Source organism: Talpa occidentalis, unplaced genomic scaffold (assembly GCF_014898055.3).
Source record: "Talpa occidentalis isolate TD23 unplaced genomic scaffold, MPIMG_talOcc4v2.1 talOcc4.6, whole genome shotgun sequence".
NCBI classification, from domain to species: domain Eukaryota; kingdom Metazoa; phylum Chordata; class Mammalia; order Eulipotyphla; family Talpidae; genus Talpa; species Talpa occidentalis.
In genome coordinates, this window is record NW_023604972.1 from 124346926 (window position 1) to 124367371 (window position 20446).

At 48.9% G+C, this 20446-nt stretch overlaps 1 protein-coding gene across 1 annotated transcript in view; it reads right to left on the reverse strand.

The window, feature by feature from the left end:
* Window positions 1-17429, reverse strand: part of PDZD2 (PDZ domain containing 2) — a 319093-nt gene extending 301664 nt beyond the window's left edge. The window contains exon 1 of the mRNA XM_054688246.1: window positions 17387-17429. The gene's annotated coding sequence lies outside the window, so the exon portion shown is untranslated. The remainder of the gene's footprint in view (window positions 1-17386) is intronic.
* Window positions 17430-20446: the final 3017 nt, after the last annotated feature.

Genomic DNA, 20446 nt, shown 5'->3' on the forward strand with positions numbered 1-20446 from the left:
CTTATGAAGCTGTCCGCAGTCACTGCAATATGAGTTCGATCCCCGGCCAGGGTGGTGGCCCACATGGTGCAGCAGACCTCTCCTGACTCGCCCGCTGCTCCCCTCAGCAGTGTGTTTCAGTCAGCCTAGCTGTTCTGTTCCCAGCTCTGTCTCCGGTGAATCCTCTCACCACCCCCACACCTCTCTCCTATACCCCAGCTCTTGTATGCATAAATAAATAAATCTTAAAAAAAAAAAAAAAAAAAGACAGTACCAGTTAAAGAGGCAGGGAGAAAACCAGCCCAGAAATGGTGATCAGAACCAGGAAAACAATGCTTAGTAAAGGAAGGACTGGTCAGCTGTGTCATCCAGTACCAAAAGCACCCACTGTGGGTGATTTGGTGGTGGGTGCACTATGGTGGCAATACCTGTTGGGGTGTCCAACTATTACCTCAACTAAAAAGGAATTAATTAATTTTTTTAAAAGAAAAGAAAAGCTTCCACTGGACTGAGGTGAGAGGCCCACAGATGACAAAGGGAGGAAATTTCAGTGGTGGATTGGAACTGGAAATCAGATGGCACAGACCACTGAGGAATAAATGAGATTAAAGAAACAAAACAGGCACAAGGGGTTAAGCACCGCACTATGGAGCTATCTGCAGCCTCTGCAGCACAAGTTTGATTCCCGGCCAGCCAGGGAAAAACCACATGGCGCAGCAGACCTCTCCTGTCTCGCCCACTGCTCCCCTCAGCAGTGTATTTCAGTAGATCTGCCTGTTCTGTTCCCCGCTCTGTCTCTGGCGAATCCTCTCAACCCCCACATCTCTGGCCTGTGCCCCAGCTCTTGTATGCATAAATGAACGAATCTTTAAAAAAAAGGAAGAAACAAAACAGCCAACAGATCCAAGAAATTTGACTGTTAAGGACAGAAAGGCAAAAGGTTCTTCCTTGAAGAGGGGTGAGCTTTGCCCATGATGGAGAGGAACTGACAGGAGAAGTTAGAGACAGAGGAGAAAAAGCCTGCTGATTAGATATGACAGTTAGAGAACCAGGAAGAGACTGTTTCTGAGAGCAGGGAAATGTCTGCCAAATGGAGGGAGAGTTTCTCAGCGGCAGGGAGGAAAGAGTGAGCGCTGGATGTGCAGATACAGCAGCGTCCTCAGATGATGGTTCAACGTGGTTTCATTACAGCGCTGCTGAGAAAGAACAATCCTGCTGACATGGTGACTGAAATGACCCCCTGGAGGACTGGCTGTTGTTCTATGTGTGTCACTTAAAGTCGAGGTCACCGAGAGCTTATCCAGAACATCAAGCGAGGGCTTACAGGAGGTAGAGCATCAGTGAAGGAGCAGGGCTGAGGGTTTCCCCTGACTGCATCTGCAAAGAACACCCTAAGGGCCCCAGGCCGGAGGGAGGAAGAAGGTCCTAAGGTAGGGGTTCAAGGAAGACATTGAGGGGGATGACAGGAGGAGGTGAGTGGGATTCTGTAAAGAGACGGTCCTGTCCGCCAGCCTGATGGGGCTGATGGGTTCAAAGACCCTTATCCTTCAAGGGCACCGCTCCAAAGAGAAGGTTGTTTTTTTTTTTCTTTCTCAGAAAGGGTTACCAGCACAGGACAATGGGCAGAAAATGCAGGTGGTTGAACTTATTTGGTGCAGAGATTTTGGAGGCTGGGGACAGCAAAAGGAAAGGAGATAACGGAGGTTGAAGTACTAGCAAGGGAGAGATAAAGCAATGGCCTGGAAGGGGAAGGACTTAGAGGCAGCTGCTGTCTTTACAGCACATCTCTGCCACTACGCTCCCCCCCCCCCATCTTGGTCCTCTGCCTCTGGGTTCGTTACTGTATTCCCTGTGCTATCCAGAGCAGCACAAATTAGGTGGGAAGCTAGTGCAAGGGTCAACACCCTGTTTCCAGGCCCTCACATCCCTTCACTTGATGGATACACCTCAGTGACCATGCACATTGATCACACAGTGAATTGCCTGAATCGCTTACGCAAAGACTGTGAAAGCAGGTTCCTGACCATCCTATAATAAATGCAGTTGGATTTTTTTCAGACATAAGAGCAGGACCTCACTCGAGCCCTTTGGCTGACTCTTGCAAGACTTGGCCTATCCTGAAGGTCTATTTAGATGCAGATTCTGAAATGAGGTCACTGTGCTTCCCAGATCTGGGTCATGAGCAAATGGGATAAATGTGTCATCCACATTCAAGTCTTCGATAAAAACGTTGAACAGGAGCAGAGTAAAGCCAAGAGCAGAACTGCCTGCTCTTGCTACCGAACCCTCTGTCTGGAAGGAGACCAATTCCCTGGCCTCATTGGATGGGTAGTTAGCCAGTCAGCTTCAAGTCACCAAGAGCTGCTACCGTCTAGTCCCTAGGCCTCCATGTAGTCTAAGAGACCACAGAGGAGCATGCAAACACCTTGCTGAAAAGTCCTGATACGCTATGTCAACAGCTTTCCCAGGATGTACTGGTCTAGTAACCGTATCCCCACCGGACACAAACACAGAGCACTTTTCTTTGCTGTGTCTTATACACTTACGACCAGATGGAAATCGGTTTATGACATTTTACAGCTTTATAGTATTTCCTGTCTCACCATGACATCACTTTCCCCCAAGCCTAGGGCTTCAAAAGGCCACAAAGGTGTTAAGAGCTTTAGTTTCTAAACCTTCCCCCCACTGCCCCATATCAGGTTGCCTGATCTCCCAGGCTGCTGAAATGAAGAATGTTAGCCTGATGGCATGACAATAATTAAAAAGCCAATTCTTCAAATGGAGGGGTTGGTTCTATAAGGTACCCACCTTTATTGTCCCTTGGAGCTCCTCCCAGCAGCCCTAAATTTTTTATTTAAATTTGATTTCCCTGCAGCTGATTTGGAAAATAAAACCAAATGTGAATTTTCTTGAATGTGTCATTTTTAAACAGGGTACCGAGGTCTTGGGATTTTGAATCATCTAAGTTATGTATTCAGCTACTTAAAAGAAATCATAAAATTAGAAAGATACAGATCAACAATAAGCCAGAGTGGAAAATGCCAGGGTCTTTATGGAGGGTATAATCCCCAATTAGGTCAGGAGCAACACACCCCTTTCTCTAAGCCACGCTCCTTAGAAGCTGCCAATATGTTAAAATGGGGGGACACAGAGGTGGAATGTATGGCCACATGCCCTCGAGAGTTTACAGTGGCACAGGAAGAAGGCCCTTTAAAACCAGCACGCGCTGGGTGTCAGTGAATGAGCCTGGCAATGTGTGTGCCAGCCTTTCTGGAGAGAATGCAGCCAGAGGGTAGAGGGAAACACTTTTTAAAGGGAATGAGTCCTTATGTAGGTTTTAAGGGATCGTAAGGGATGGACAGAATTTATAGGCAGTGGGGAGGCAGGCATTCTGGTTGGGGGTGTGGATGAAAGGTTCACAGCCCCCAAAAATGTAAGTGAAGCCAGAATCCAAATTCCCTCACTTTTCAATTATAAACACAAAAGTCTGATGCTCAGAGGGGGAATTAACAAAGAAAACACTTGACTCTATAATATGGGGTAGTATGGGGTCTGTGCCCACCCATCAAAGATCAGCCAAGGTTATACAGGGACGAAAATCCTCTACGTTCATGCTAACAATATGTTTTTTTTTTTTTTTTTTAAATAGAGGCATGTTTTATTTATTTATTTGTTTGTTTATTGTTTGTTTGTTTATACATGCACTGGGTACAGTCAGAAGCGCGGGAGGGTGAGAGAATTCACCAGAGCCAGAGCGGGGAGCAGAGCAGGCAGAAGGACCGAAGTACACTGCTGAGGGGAGCAGCGGGCGGCAGGAGAGGTCTGCGCGCCATGCGGGACCCTCCTCCGGTGGCCGGGGAGCAGCCGGGGATCGAACTGGCGCCACAGAGGCCGCGGGCAGCTTCGCAACCCAGCGCTCAACCGCTGCGCCACCGGGGAGGCCCCTAACAATATGTTTTGATGAAAACCCTAATATGCTATTATACACAGCACAAATTTCAATACAGTCATCCACTGCAATTGAAGTTTTGAGACTAATGGATTTTCAAAGAATACAGCATCATGTGCCAGAGAGGTAAAATCCCAATAAAGAGGAAAATAGCAATGGTTTGTAATCCTGGCTCCACATTAGAACCACCTGGGGATCGTTCAAAAAACACCAGTGCTTGGGCATGGTATCTCCTGCAAGTGACATCACCATCCCCGGAGCATCAGTACTGAGAATAGCAATACCAGGGATTCTACTTCATTCTCTCACCAGGTATCTTCTAAGTTCCTACTGTGTGCCAAGCATTGTTCGAAGTGTTTTTTTTTTTTTTTTTAAGATTTATTTGTTTGTTTATTTATACAAGCACTGGGTACAGTCAGAAGCGCAGGAGGGTGAGAGAATTCACCAGAGCCAGAGCGGGGAGCAGAGCAGGCAGAAGGACCGAGGTACACTGCTGAGGGGGCAGCGGGCGGCAGGAGAGGTCTGCGCGCCATGTGGGACCCTCCTCTGGTGGCCGGGGAGCAGCCGGGGATCGAAGGGGTGCTGCAGGGGCTGCGGGCAGCTTCGCAACCCAGCGCTCAACCGCTGCGCCACCGGGGAGGCCCTGTTCGAAGTGTTGAAGAGACAAGAGCGAATCAAATAGAGCCCCCTGCAAGAAATGAAAAATGTTTTCAAAGATTTTCCATTAAAGTAGGGAAGAGCAGGCAGGAAAGCAAATCAAGTTTGTAAAAATATGGACGTTGAAAAGCTGACAATAAGGTGAGCAGAAATTGAAAGCTGACAAGAGGGAGCATGAGAATTCGCTAAAGGGGACACTGAGCACCTGAAAGTGCTCAGCTCAGGGAGCAACTTGGGGGCCAAGACAACACATGGGCAGAGGAAGTTGGGGTACAAGGCAGTCCCAAGGGAGAGGCTGCCAATGGGGCCTGAGCTGAGAGGAGATGAAGTCTGAGAGCGTGAGAGCAGGCGAGGGCATGGAAGGCTGTGTCCCGAGTTTGGCTCGTACTCCAGGTCAGATGGGAAGCTACTGGGAAGGCTTAACTGAGAAGTGACATGATCTGATTTATGTTTTACTAGAATCATTCTGATTGCTCTGCTGAGAATAGCCTGTGGGGAACGGGGTACTCCGGCAACTGTGAGGGTGCTAAAACAGTTCAATTGAGGGCTTTCCTGGTGGCACAGGGGTTAAAGACTCCACACTATCAAGCTATCACAGCCACTGTGGCACTAGTTCGATCCCCAGCCAGGGAGCTAATCTATAAGGCGCAGCAGACCTCTCCTGTCTCGCCTGCTGCTCCCCTCAGCAGTGTGTTTCAGTAGACCTGCCTGTTCTGACCCCCACTCTGTTTCTGGTGAATCCTCCCACCTGTCCCTTGCACCTCTGGCCTACACCCCAGATCTTGTATGCATAAATAAATAAATCTTTTTTAAAAATAAAAGTTTAGCCAAGGGCCTCTCTGGTGGCGCAGCGGTTGAGCGCTGGGTTGCGAAGCTGCCCGCGGCCTCTGCGGCGCCGGTTCGATCCCCGGCTGCTCCCCGGCCACCGGAGGAGGGTCCCACATGGCGCGCAGACCTCTCCTGCCGCCCGCTGCTCCCCTCAGCAGTGTACTTGGGTCCTTCTGCTTCCTCTGCTCCCTGCTCTGGCTCTGGTGAATTCCCTCACCCTCCCGCACTTCTGACTGTACCCAGTGCTTGTATAAATAAATAAACAAACAAATAAAGAAAGAAAGAAAGAAAACATGCCTCTATATAAAAAAAAAAAAAAAAGTTTAGCCAAATGTCAAAACAGCTGGAAGGGGCAGGGTGGGAATCAGGAGCTTGGTTTTAGATGTTAAAGTTGGAGAGGACCATTAGACATTCGGTGGAGATGTCAAGTAGGTCATTATCTATGCAAGGAGTACAAGATGGAGATAAATTGGTACAAGACAGAGATAAACTGGTGTGAAGTATTGGCTTACAGATGGCATTTCAAACCATGAGGATGACTGATATGACAATAGTAACTGCAGAAGGGAACACAATGAGTACAAGCAATGAGTACTAAGTCGACAGTGTGAAGGGGTCTGGAAGAGAAGGCAGGTAAGGAAACTTGAGGAACTCTGGCCAGTGAGTAAGGAGGGATGGATGCCTGTGTGGGTGAGGGGTATCTAGACAGCCAGGGATGGAAACATTCCAAGGATACAGGAAGTTGGAACAAAGTTCATCAATTGCTTTGAAGGAGCAAGGAAAAGGCTCAGAATTGGTCTTTGGATTTAGGGACGTGGATGTCATTATTGGCCTTGATAAGAGTAGCATGTAACAGACTGCACAGGGCAGAAGCTAGGGGGTCCTATTCATCTGGACACAGCTTAAAACATGTATTGAATATCTGTCTTCCTTACTAGAATCGAAGAGTCTAGCACATAGAAGATATCAAATTAATATGTGATTTACTAAAGAAATCAGCAGTGAAATGTTCTAGGTAGTTCCTGAAATCATCTAAAATGATCAATGTGTAAAGTGGAAATCTGTCCACTTGGGGAAAAAAAAACTGCTGATGGAGAGATAAGTCCTAAGACACTTATATCAGAAGATTCATCTTCCCACACATCCTAAATGAAAAGTAGCACTGCCTCAGATCTGTCATCCCCAGTGGATCACATGTCTGTGTAGTGGGGGGAATAGGTTCAGACTTTGGAGTCTTCATGGGATTAGCTGTAGAGGTAACGTAAAATATAGGTTCTTCTCTACTCCCCCAACATGCTGGCTTCACACTGGTTTCATTCACTTACAATCTACTCTGACCCACTGCACTCAGTACTTGAGTCACAGAGTCAAACAGAACATGGACTCTGGAGGAACTTTCCAGTCCAGGGTTTCTGATCCACAGCTGATATCAGCTTAAGGGGTAGCTCTGGGTTTTCTCTGGATTGCAGTTCCCATGCCCAACCAGACCCACAGGTGTCAGAGCACAGATTCACTCAGTCCTACATACACATCAGCCCATACACCATGGAGGTTGTGAGTCAATTCTAGGTCTCCCAAAAGAGTGGGGTTCTGGATGCTTACCATATCTATAAAGCAATGTTTTTTCCATTGTTTCTCCCTCACCCCAAAAGACAAATGAAAAGTTTGAAATTTGATATCCTTAATCATTTAAGGCAACTGGAGTTTTATTTCCCATGCACAGAATGAAATGCAGAAAATAGGTGTCTTTCTCTGCGCGGCACATGCTAAATGAATGAAAAACAAAAAGTTGGTGTTTGCAGCCAGTGAGGACAAAGTATATAAGCTCTAGGAGAGAACTCAGCCTCACTGTTAACACCAGCTTCAGATGTTTGCTGAGCTCTTACAGTTGTCTATGGTTTTATGGGAAGCCACCTCCTTTCTGCAGGTCCGCCATTGTGAGCAGGTCTCACGTCCTGTGTCAAGATGAAAATGGGAATAGCGGTGGAGAGTTATAAAAATGAAGCCCAACTATCCGAATGTACAGGTCCCAGCATGGATTCTAGCCAATGGAAATGCAGAAGCACTTCCTGGTCCAGCAAATGAGAACTGTGGTGGGAGGCGATGTCAGCATCAGAACAGCACATACAATTCGACCTGGGGTCCATTGTCACTCCCCACCTGCCTGTGTGCAGGAACAATGAGCAGCTCCTCTCCGGTTTATGCTAAAAATAAAGGAGACTGCCAATGAGTGACACTCTACATGCTCAACCCTCAGGGCAAAGTTCTGGTTACCATAGCAAACCCGACTCATGACAGCAGACGCAAAGCACATGACGTATCAAACGGCCAGAGTCCCCTTCCTGCAGGAGAGCAGTTATATCTGCCAGACAAGCTAATCTGTCGGTCACGATCACCCTTTCTACAAATAAAAGTTCAACCTGTATTTGCAGGTCTTGGCCATTCTCGCAGTTACTATTTGCTTGAAACAGTAGCTTTTTGTCCAATGTTTACTTATCAGGACGCTGATGCATTTCTTAAGATGAAACTTCTTGTTAAAGGAGGTCCTACAACAGGGAAGGCAACAACAACTTTCTCAGTCCACCCAGTCTGGCAGAAGTTCCTTTGAGCCCCGCATCTGGCAAGAACCTGTCTTGAGCCTCTTCCGTGACTGCCTCCAAAGTGGTGATGATAAAATGAGCAGTTGTTTGTTTTTTTGTTTGTTAATTAACACCCCATGGAGAGGGCCTTGCTACCAGCCAATCTAAAAATGGGGTCCATGCTCCCCCCTAGCGTTTTATCAACCGGGGAGGGATGTGGAGGCAGAAAAGACCAGAGTACAGGAAAGTATTGGTGTATGAGGAAAACCCAGAGGAGAAAGACCTCAGGACTGCTTACGAGAACGTAAGCAAATTCCACCATATGCAAATTCCACCATTGCATATGAGGACACTTAGTTGATTCTGTCTTTTCTTTAAAGGCTCAAAGAAGAGGGTTTAAACCATTGTTTCCAGATAGATCAGAAAAAGGCTTCTGCGCAAGTGGAGAGAAAAAGCAATGAACTTGTCTTCTTAAGCTCAAGCATGAGGCCCAACTTTTCAGATGGAGTACATTTATAATGTGAGCAATTATACTTCTTCCCTGTATTTCAACTGTCTGTGTCCTAGGTTTATGAGCAAGAAAATTATTATGAAAACCCAGAGCCCTATAGGGACCTCAGGGACTGTTGGTGGCTCCTGCTTCTCAAAGAGTCTGTGTGGAATAATGGCTAAGAACATTGGGGGTGGTAGCAGAACTCTGGGTGCAAATTCTTGCTCCAACTCTTAAATGTGCAATCTTAGATAAAAAACTTTAGCTTTCCCTCATCTGAAAAATAAAGATAAATGGGGTCGGTGCTAGAATGTAGTAAATGCTCAATTTGCTATTCATTAAGTGCCTACTGTATACCAAGCACTGTTACTGGCACTGGAAATAAAGTGAACAAGATAAGGTCCCTGCTTTGAGGGAGTTTACATTCCAACAGATGAGGAGCAATCAATAAATCAATCAAAATTTTCATTTCAAACAGAACAGGAGTAATATGATAGAGCACCCAGGGAGGGTCATTTTAGATTATGTGGCTGTGGACAAGAAGGCTTATGAGAGTTGGAAGAAGCATCCAGGCTGAGGTAATCCTGGATAAAGCTTGCTGTGTTCCAGAATGGAGAGGACAGGGTGTCTGAGCACAGAGAGTTGGGGCAATGAGTGGTAGCAGAGGAAGTCACTGGAGAAGTGGCTTGGGCAAGGGACCTGGGTTGTATTCATATGGAAATGAGAAATCCCATTTCAAGCTGGAGAGTGACACGGCTGGTTTTATGTTTTAAACAGACCTCTCTGGCTGCTCTGAGAAGAAAGGACTAGGGATCAAGAGAGCTCTCAGGAGGCCCGGTTAGAAGATTCCTTACATCAGGAAGACTACTATGGCAGGGCTCCAAGGACAAGATGGCGGTGACTTCACCTGGGGCGGCTGCAAGGGAACTACTGGGTACTTGAGGAAGGGCCAATAGGGTCTATGGTTTTAATTGCTGGGAGTAAGGAAAAGAGAAGAATGAAAAACGGTTTCTAGGTTTTATGAATGAGCCTTTGTGTGGACGATAAGACGAGAGGAGGAGAAGCAAAGAACTAGTCCGAGGGAACTAGTCCATGTTGATTGAGGCATGAGCTTCAGGGGAGAGGTGAAGGCTAGAGGTATAATCTTGGGAGACAGCACACAGTGGTAGGCAAAGCCTTGAGGCAGATGAGATCTCCTCATAGCTAGAATAGACAAGGCCAAGTCCTGGGGCAATATCAAGAATCATGAGTATTAGTTGCTGGTATTATCTTCAGCACACTGGGAAGGAGAATATTGGTCAATTATTGTTATTAGCACATTTTTATCCATTTACCTACCATCTTGTCATCACCGATACCATAAACAACCATTGTGCCCATTTACTGAGAAGCGGCAGTGGTCAAAAAGGCCAGACAGCTCTATTTAATCCCAACTCCACCAATTCCTGTGACCTTGGAGCATTTCCTTAGTCTCCTTGATCCACCTCTCCTCCATCTGCAAAAGGGGATAAAGTTGAATGGTGCCCAGAAAAAGATATGGGCATGTCTTGGTACCTATGATTATGACCTTATTTGACAAAAGGGTCTTTGCAGATGTAATTAAATTAAGAATCATGAGATGAGAGCATCCTGGATGGTCCAAGTGGCCCTAACTCAGAAGACAAGTGTCCCCTAGAGAGACACAAAGTGGGAGATATGCCAATGTAAGAGAAGACATGGACCCACAGAGGAGGTGACATGGAGATAGACACAGAGATTAGAGTGAAACAACCATTAGGAATGTTGACAGCTACCGGAAGCCAACAGAGGCAAGTAAGAGTCTCTCCAAGAGCCACAGGGGGAGCATGGCCCTGCCAACACCTGGGTTCAGACTTCTGGCCTCCAGAACAATGAAAGGATAAATTCCCGTTGCCTTAAAGTGAGACAAGAAATAAATACGGGGGTGGCTATGAGAACAACATGCATTCACCTGTGCATTCACCTGTGTAAAGTAACCAGAACACTGCCTGCAAAGTTAGGAACATCCAAACTATTTTAATTTTTACACATTTATTGGATTCTAAAGGGTATGTGGGAAGAGGAAGATCATCTTCAGAGACCCTCAAGATAAAGATGGTGCCAGGAAGCTGAGCAGATGAGGGACCAGAAGGTGGAAAAGGTGCTCAGGTGCCATGTGTGTTTCCCAGGAGCCCCAAATTGCCCAGGTTCCTCCCCAGAAGTTGCCAGTAAATAAATCGATAAGCCTTACATCTGCTAGGGTTTCTGAAGCCAAGCAGTAGGTCCAGAGAGGGGTTAATGCAATACTTTATGGCACTATCCTGTCCTCGTGCCTGCTCTCTCTTGAGAATCCACACTGATGAGGACACTTGGAGCACTTTTTCTGGGGACAGCTGTCTCTTCTTTTAGCCTAATGATATAGGGAATAACACTGACCAGGGCGGGGTAGGAGTGGAGAGGGGATAGTGGAAAACTGCAGTGCAAAGCTACGCCAATTTTGTACGCTGAGTGATTTTGTAATAATATTCGCATGGCTACTTTAGCCTTGGAAGTTAATTTTCTTCACCAGGAGGCCAATATAGCACAATCTAGTTTTACCCAAATCACTATAAAATACACTGTGCCAAAAGAGGGAGGAGGGGAAATCCAACTGAAACAGCTGAAATCAGATGTTTGAGAAGTGTCCACAGGCCAACCCATGAAAACGTAGAGTTTACGGACCTCTTGTTTTATTCAACTTGGCTGCGGGCTCACCTTAGGTGTAGAAAAAGAAAGGTTTGAGCCCTTGAAGAAAGTTGGGATTATATTTGGTTCCCTGCATGCAAACAGAAGTGGTGTCCTAAGTAGTGTCACTACTTTTCAGGGAGAGAGGCATTTCTGCTGGAAACACACTTGGCCCTCTCATCTCCAGAACAATCCTGTGCATACTGGCGCTGCTGCAGCATCCCAGGACAGGGAAACAAGACAAGCAGGCTCCCATCAGACAGGCATCTGCAAAGTGCTGAACTTTGCTAGCAGGGACCAAAGAGTCTTTCCCCAAATCTCCTCAGGAGTAACAACAGCCACATAGACCTGCAGGAGATCAAGCCCCCAGACACCCTCTCCTCTCTGGATGCCCCACGCCCTCCCACACACATGCAGTACAGTCCCCCCACCTTCTACTGTGTACACCATAATCCAAAATTACCCCCTTCTGCTTTCCTTTCCGCAAAATCCTTCCTCAGGCAGGTCTCAGCCAGGAAACCGACTATGGATTTTCACTAAGTATGCTGCTGCTCAAGGTGGGAATTCTATTCTGCATTGTATCAGGGAACTTTGTTTAGCAAAACATGGTGGTTTCTCTTTGGAGGCCGGGACAAGAGAGAGAGAAAGTGTGTGTGTATGTGTGTGAGTTTGTGTGTGTGTGGGGGGGGGTGTTAACTCAGATGGTTCAGATGAGTTAGCAGAGTTAAAATGGAGCGCGTGCAAAGCCAAGTCCCAGAGGTGTCAGGTGTTGATAAAAAGGAGACCATGAGAGGCTCCACTCAAGTCCATTTCCACTCCTGCTAAAAACCCTCAGACGCCCAGTCAGTCATTCTCTGCTAAGGATCACATGGATCACGAAAGCCCCAGCTCAGTAGGCTGTGAAGACACCAAGGATCCTCTCTGGAATGAGCTATGTTAACTTCAACCTGAAGGCAAGGGATGGCTCTTGTGCGGACCTGCAAATCTTCCTAGTTTGTGACTTTTTGATCCTTATGTATCGCTAGGCATTCAGGTTGCTACAGATGACAAACTTCCCCCATCTCCTTGCTATTATTCCATGTAAAGTCTGAAACAACAGTGTGCATGAACTGAGTCTTCCTTGGCAAATGGTTCCCCAATGCCTGCTTCTCCAAAACCTCTTCACTGTGTGCTAGTTGGCTTGATGAGGCCCCAAACGCTTTGAAACCTAACAACAAAGAATCTAAGAATAACTTAATCTGCCAGATGTTTAATGCTATCTGGTTTCATTAATTGGCTTCAAAAGGGAGTTAATGCTTAAGTTTCTGATTTTCTGCAAGTTAATAGCCCCATCACTGTTCCCTCGATACGTTCATGCAGGTAACACCGGCATCAAGGAGCCGGGAGAGCTCAGCACTGGGATGGTTTCCTGGCCCTGCACTGAGATGGTGGAGAAGATACTATTGGCATGGAAGGGAGGCTGTGGCCAGGGCAGGCCTCTTTCGGGAGCTGGAGAGACTTAAAAAACAAATGCATCTTCTCTGCACACTTAGTGTCTTAACAAGCCATCTCTCAGCTCCGCCGCCTTATCAAACCACAGAGGGCCTCTTCGACTATTGAGTTTTCATTCCGTAAATGCTCCCAGTGTTTTCTTGAACACATTTATAAAGAGATTGCAGAGCTCTTGAGATCACTGCAAAATCAAGTCGGGATCAGATGGCCTACCTGGCTTTAAACGCTGCCTCTCCCCAGAACTGCAGAACCCAGGGGAAATGATTCCTTCTCAATTCCATCTTTTTTCATCTCTAGAGTATAAATATTATGAGATCAAGAATTTAAAATGTTTAAATGCCATAAAAAGACCCAAGGACCCATATTTTGTAGGCAACTATGCCCAAGTCCAAAAGACAACATAATCTCCACTTAGACCCTTGGGTGGAAAAAAAAATGGAGAATAATTTGAGAACACATTTTCATACTTCCATTTCCTTTTTTTAAAAAAAAAAAACAACATTCTTCACACTTCCCCCAAAGTCACTTAATGTGGCAAAAAAATCTATTAAATATTTAGTAAATCAAATTAAGTGCTCCTTTTCCTCCCTCTTCACTATAAGTGAGAATATTTATCTAATCTGTCTAAGTATAATCACAGATCCATTAATAAAACCAAGAGGCCATACAGATTTTTCATTCTCCCTCACCCACCTGCATCTCACTCTCTTGTCACTGAGAGACAACAGTTCCCAGATGCAGCAGCTGTAGCCTGGGTATCTAGATCTAGCTGAACTGACATGCGGCAAGTTCTCTGCTTGTGGGGCCTCCTTCATCCAGTGCAGGCATTAGAGAGTCTGCATGCAAGCCTCCCCCCTGCCCTTCGAAAGTGCAGAGCAGAGGGGAGACCACCTGCATGCTCCCCACTTTACGTGCTGAAAGGGTGTGAAATACACAAGTACCACTGAGACATGTCCACAGATAAGAAGGCAGAGGGCCTGGCAGATTCATTAAAGGGAGTCAGGGTGCCCGAGCAGTCTAAAACTCTTCACCCAAAGCTGGAAGGGAGCTTGGTGAGGTCTACTAGAAAGCCCTGCTTGCCACATTCTGCCGACTCTCGCTGACTCTGCGGAGAGGCTACTTCAGCTCTCAGCACACTAGCAGAAGGACCACTACGTGCAGGAGCTGTCACTGAGGTCTGGGCACGATACTTCAGCACCCCTTCTTAGTGCCCCTAAGAACAATCCTACAGGTAGCTACTGTGCTGCTTTTGTGCACAAGGAAACCAAGGCTGCAACATTTTGTTGGGTTTTTTAAATAATTAATAAATTCATTTTTTGTTTCTTTTTTATATTAATTTTTTAATTTTTTACATCATCGTTCATTTTTAAACAATATTTGCTTCCCCCACCCCCTCAGGTGTAGTCCCCATAGAGTTTCCTTCCCCAACGCACCTGTGCACCATCACCTCAGTCCCCTGTGCTCCTCCCTCCCTCCCTCTGATCCCTCTCCCTCCTGCTCCCCTGCAGGCTGCAACATTTTGAACTATCTAGCCAAGGAGGCACTCTCTCTGCACAGTCAGGATTCCAGCCCCAGTCTCCCTGCCCAGTCTGGGAATCCTTCCTTACCCTCTTGGCAGCCTCAGCTGGTGTGAGGTGCAGATTCACCTCACTGGCCGAGGTGGCACCTTGGCCTGTTCCCAGCCCACAAGCTCTGGAAGCGCCCTCCAGCTGTCAGCAGTGCCCCTCCAGTTTTCTTCCCCCGTATCCAGGTGCCCCAATGCCTGGTCTAAACTCAGCTTCCCTCCAGCACTTTGCTCTCCCTGCAAAAGCTCTAGATGGTCCCGGCCTCCTTCCTCGCAAGCCACCTTATCTTGTTTGTCTCCATTCCTTCTCACTTCCCTTTTGTTTACCAAATAACCCTGGGAGAGAAAGTGAGGGACTGGGCTAAATAAACCTCCCTACAACTCTACTCCCTTCTCACATACACTCTGATTATCTTTTTTTTTAAAGATTTATTTATGCATACAAGAGCTGGGGTACAGGCCAGAGATGTGGAGGGTGAGAGGATCCACGAGAGAGAGTGGGGAACAGAACAGGCAGACGGACTGAAATACACTGCTGAGGGGAGCAGCGGGTGAGACAGGAGAGGTCTGCTGCACCATGTGGTTTCTCCCTGGCCAGCTGGGGATGGAACTCGTGCTGCAGAGGCTGCGGATAGCTTCATAGTGTGGTGCTGAACCCCTTGTGCCACCAGGGAGGCCCACTCTGATTATTTTTAACCAGCACATCTTTGGACCATCCCAGAAAACAGCACTGAGAGGTTTATTGAGAGGGGTGTGTGTGTGTGCATGTGTGTATACACAACAGAAAAGGAGAAGTGGAGGCACATAGGGTATGATAATAGATAAGGAATTTATCCCACAGGTCCAGGGAGTCACTGATAGGTTTTACAAGAAGGGGGATCCACAGACCTTGGTGACTGATTAGATGTGGAATAAGAAAGTCTGGAAGATTTTCTTTAGGTTTCTCCTTTGTTGAGAAACTCCCTATTTTCGTCAACTGTCTTCATGCTCCTACCCTGCAGTGATCTTTGCTTCCTTTTCACTCCATCCAAGTGCCCATACTTCTTGCCCACACCTTATGAGTCTCCTTTCTCTCTAGCTTGCTGCCACTCCCAGCTCGGGCCTCTGTTACCTCCCCCACCCCCATCTTATTGCACTATCCCTGCAGGCTCTTACCTCTTCTCTCTCCCCAATTCCAATTCTTCTGCAAAGATGGGATTAATCACCCTCAGGACACAGCTGGTCATGACAGTCCCTTGCTCAAAACTCCCAAATATCTCCCTTCCAGCTACAAACCTCAGTTCGTCCAAGTCCCCAGACCAGCCTCTTCATCCTATCCCTGGAGTCAGGTCCGAACTCAGAATTAACCCTTCAGCACACACCTTATGCCCACGTTCTCCTGTGCAAAGCTTCAGGTCTCCTCGTTCAAAAGTGAGTTCTTTCTCCTCTGTGTTCCCCCAAATGTTTTATTTGGCCTACTCTTCAGGTACTTGATTCATTCAATCTCCCCTTCACTCCTTCATGCAAGAAATGTAGGGAGTTATTTCATGCCAAGGGCCTTGGCGCGCATCAGAGCTCTCAGTAAACATATCTCACTTCCCCTGATAGACTGGAACTCACACAGCAAGAAGGGAACCCCTCTCACCTCTTCAAGTCCCAGAAACCTCTGTGCCCCTGTGCACAGAAAACCACAGATGCTCCAAAAATAAAATGGTTGACATGAATAAAGTCTCACAAGTTTCCTTAAATAGTGAACTGCCTTGTGTGTGTGTGTGTGTGTGCAAAATCAATGATAGAGATTTAAAGTTAATTCGATATTTTTTTCCAGGAGCATATTAACTATGTCAAGGGATTTGCATGGATATATTTTGCAAGGTTCTGGTTCTTCCTCTCCTAGCACCTGCCATCCCCTACTCCTACCTCTCCCCTTCTGCCCCCACCTACAGACACATTCACACCACTTTGTGGTTATTAGTGGAGCAGCAGTCTTGGCCCATTGGAATGGAAAAAGGAATTGATGAAGCTGGAACAACCATCTACAGTCAGGCGAGTGTTCTGAAACATTCTATTTTGTCTCCACGGTCAGCCCTCCCATACCACATCAGCCAACCTGAACCTACTTGACCCCCACCCAAAAGTCACATACCAGCAAAGCCAGCCCCCTAGAGCCCATGTTCAGAGCAGGCCAAGGCAGGACATCCCTCTGGGGACAGACCAGCAGCACCGAAGGTCCAAGGGGCTCTGCCAAAGCCCAGCCAGGGTATCCCTTTCTGCAGCCACACTCAGTGACCACCTCCGGCAGCTTCATCATTTGTCAGGGAAAACAGCTCCCCACGACGCCCTACCTCGGTGGGCGGCCAGAGGCCCCACCAGCTGCTAGAGACAGATGCAGCTGTTTCCCCCAACACTCCACTTCCAGGCCCGGCAGCAGGTCAGGGGCTCTGGAATGCCCTCGTGCCTCCTCTCCAGTCTCTGCCACCAGCCAGTGCCAGACCTTGTTCTCTTCACACCCCCGCGTCTCTTATCGAGGTCTCTGCACGGACCGGAGCTGCCGAGGACAGGCTTCTGGCCAACTCGACTTCAGCGAGAGCAGGTTTCCCACCCCTACATCCCCCCATCTCCCTGGCCACTGCGCCCAAAGATGCCCTTGCTCTTGGCGCTCCCCGCTCCCCTCCTGGCCCAGCGCGGCTCTCGCCAAGGCGGGGAGAGCTCAGCCCTGCGCGGAGCGCGGGAGGAGGACCCCAGGAGGATGGACCTCAGGAGGATGGACCCCAGGCGGCACCTGGAGCGGAGCACCTGAGGGCCCCCGCCCCGGAGGGACGCCCAGGGATGGGCAGCCGGGGTGCGCGCGGCACAGGGGCGCCCGGCCCCGTCCTGAATGCGCCGAGTGGGGTGTCCGGGGCTGTCCCCGCGGCCCCCCGCCCCGCCTTGCCAGCCCCTTCCCGCGGCCCCCGCCCCCGCCGGATGCGAGGGGAGTTCGCGCCGCCCGAGCGGGGACCCGGGTCCGCGCCCCCACTCGCCGCCCGGCGCGGGATCCCTGCACCCGGGCTGCCACTAAACTTTGCCGGGCACACGCGGTCCCGGGGGGCCGCCCCACCCCGCAGGCTGCCGGAGCCCCGCGCCCCGGTCGCGCGGAACGGCCGTGTCACCTGCGCGTGGCTCGGCGAGGCTCCCGCTGCTCCCGGCGTGGGGACCGGCGCCGCCCGGCGGGTGCCCGCTCCGCCGCCGGGGCCGCCCGCGCCTGCCCAGAGCCGCAGCGCCGCGGCGCGCCCGCCGCCCGGGAGGCGCAGTCCCGGCGCCCGCGGCCCGGCCCGGCGCTCGGCGGAGCCCGCAGCCGCCGCCCACCGCGTCCTCCGCCCGGGCCGGCGCGCACCGGCGCGGGGAGTCCGCTCCCGGCACGGCTCTCCCGGCTGCGCGGCGCCGGGCTCCACCGAGCCTCCGGGGTGGGCGGGGATTCCCTCCCTCCGGTGGAGTCGGGGGGCGGGAACTCCCTTCCTGGAGTGACAGGCGCGGGGGGCGGGGATTCCCCTGCAGGCAGGGCCGGGTGGGCGGGGATTCCCCCGAGCGCCGCGCTCCCGGCCCGCCGGGCGTCCCTGGGGTGAGTCCTGAGTCCCGGGGCGCGGGCTTCGGAGACCCGGGGACCCTGGAGAAAGGGAAGCGGGAGATGGCAGCTCAGACTCTCCAGATGGCGGGGCGAGGGGCGCCATCTAGGTGGAAGAGAGAGCGGGGGGGGGGGGGGACTTGGTTGCCTTTGCATAGCCCTCCACACAGCATCCAGGAAAATGTCATTTGCCTTATAAAAGAAGGGGGCAGAGGGTCTTGCTGGTGGCGCAAGGGGTTAAGCCCCGCACAGCGAAGCAATCCGCAGCCTCTGCAGCATGAATTCCATCCCCGGCCGGCCAGGGAGCTACCCACATGGCGCGGCAGACCTCTCCTGTCTCGCCCGCTGCTCCCCTCAGCCGTGTGTTTCAGTCAGTCTGCCTGTTCTGTTCCCCACGCCGGCTCTGGTGAATCCTCTCACCCCCCCGCATCTCTGGCCAGTACCCCAGCTCTTGCATGCATAAATAAATAAATCTTAAAAAAAAAAAAAAAAAGATGGAGCAGAAAGCTAAAGATGGGGAAAGACCAGCCACCCACCCAAAGCCACCTTTTACCTTTGGCCTTTGGGATATCCCCATATGAGCATTTCAGGGCAAGCTCTTGGCACTCCCTCTTGATCCCAGCTAAACCCTGAAAAAAAAGTCATCAGATGCAAAGTCCCAAGGCCTAGGGGTGGTGGTTTGGGTCCAGGTGAGAACTAGCCAAGCACCTGCTGAGAGGATGGCAGAGCCGGTGCCAGTCGCCACTGGCCTTGCTCCAGGTCACTCGAGGAACAGAAGCCTTGGCTTTTTGGATGCTTCATTCCCGTGGATTTTCAGGATGGCCTTCAAATATTTTCGGTTCTTTTTTTGTCATCCTTGTCATTCTGCCTACCACAGGGAGAGGATGATAAGAACATAATAGGGAGACTGCACAGCTCTGCAAATTAAGCTCTCTTAAGAGGAAAAAGCTGGTCTTTTTCAAGTGCTAGCAGATAAGAGTAAAAACATATGAAAAATTACAAAACCTGGGATAATGAATAGTTGAATAATGCTTTTGACATGTTCTGCAGAGTAGTAATTGGAAATCTTTGCTTTGGGGGAAGGGGATAGGGTGAGCAGGAATCCGCTGCTGCTTTGCCCAGCAAGGCAGTAAGCGCCGGACTCTTGGAAGAGCAGACAGACATAAATCACCTGCACCAACTCTGCAGAGCTGTCCCCCAGCATCAAAGACCAGGGTGGTCCCAAGACATTTTGAAATGCTATTTTTGGCAGGGGTTGGGCTGGGGAAGTACTTGAATTCAGCTGTTCTTCAGCTTTTATAATTACCAGGCCACTGAGATCCATGGCTGCATAGACCCAACCTTCCTGTATTACAAACTGTGTGATCTCAGGCACCCAGAGCCCCTTCCTATCTGTAAATAGAGAAAATATCTACCACGCAGGGTTGTGGTGAGGGTTGCGATAACATAGCTTCTCAACATGGAGGTTAGAGGTGATCAATGAAATGGGAGCTATTATTCCTGGAAAGGAATCATTGGACAGCATCAAAAATCCTTTCTGCCATCAAGCAGGCCTGGTGTCTTCTAATGATCTGAGTCCCAGCCCCAGCTACCTCCACTCTCTCCTAATCATTTGAGCCATGAAGGGGCAAGGCAGGTCTCCTCAACCTTGGTAGCCACTATCTAGCACAGGTCTACCTCCTTCAAAAGCCATTGAAACCTTAAACATATGAATATGGAAATGATGTTATCAACCAAACCATAAGCACTGCTATTTCTTTTGCATCCCAGCCCCTCCCCTTCATTTCAGCCATGTACTCTAACCTGGGCTTTCTGTTTCCTCTTACCCTCCTGTGTCTGCTGAAATCCCAAAGGTCACCTCTCTGGGTAGGCTTTCCTGAACACCAGCACCAACATCAGGTTTCTGTTCCCTTGTCAATCATCTCAATGAAATAGTGTGTTCTGTGAGTTGCCAATGTAATAACCTTTGTTAGGTTGTTGCAAGTTGTAGGCATCATGTGTTCCCTCTCACACATTTTTGGCTTGTGATTTCCTAGAGATTAGAGAGCCTAGATCCTATTATTTGTGTTTTCAAAACAGAGCATGGTATAGGGTCCAACCCAATAACCAGGCAATAAATATTTACTGAAGAAAATGGAGTGTTAAATATACAGTGTTGTATGTGTGTGTTCTATGTGTTAGATGTGTAATATTACACAGGCATGTGTGCTATTTCATCATCTGTCTGCTTTGGACACATAGTCCTACTGACAGCTTAAATACTTTTTTTTTTTTTTTTAAGATTTTTAATTTATTTATGCATCCAAGAACTGGGGTGTAGACCAGAGGTGTGGGGTGTAAGAGGATTCACCAGAGACAAAGTAGAGAGCAGAACAGACAGATCTACTGAAACACACTGCTGAAGGGAGCAGCAGGCAAGACAGGAGAGAGGACAGGTCTGCTGTGCCATGTGGGTTAGCTCCCTGGCCAGGGATCGAACTCGTGCTGTTCATGCTGTAGTGGCTGGTGATAGCTTGGTAGCACTGAGTCTTTAACCCCTTGCGCCACCAGGGACGCCCTCAAATATTTCTATTTTCAATCACTTTTCATCTGATATTGCGCAAATAGT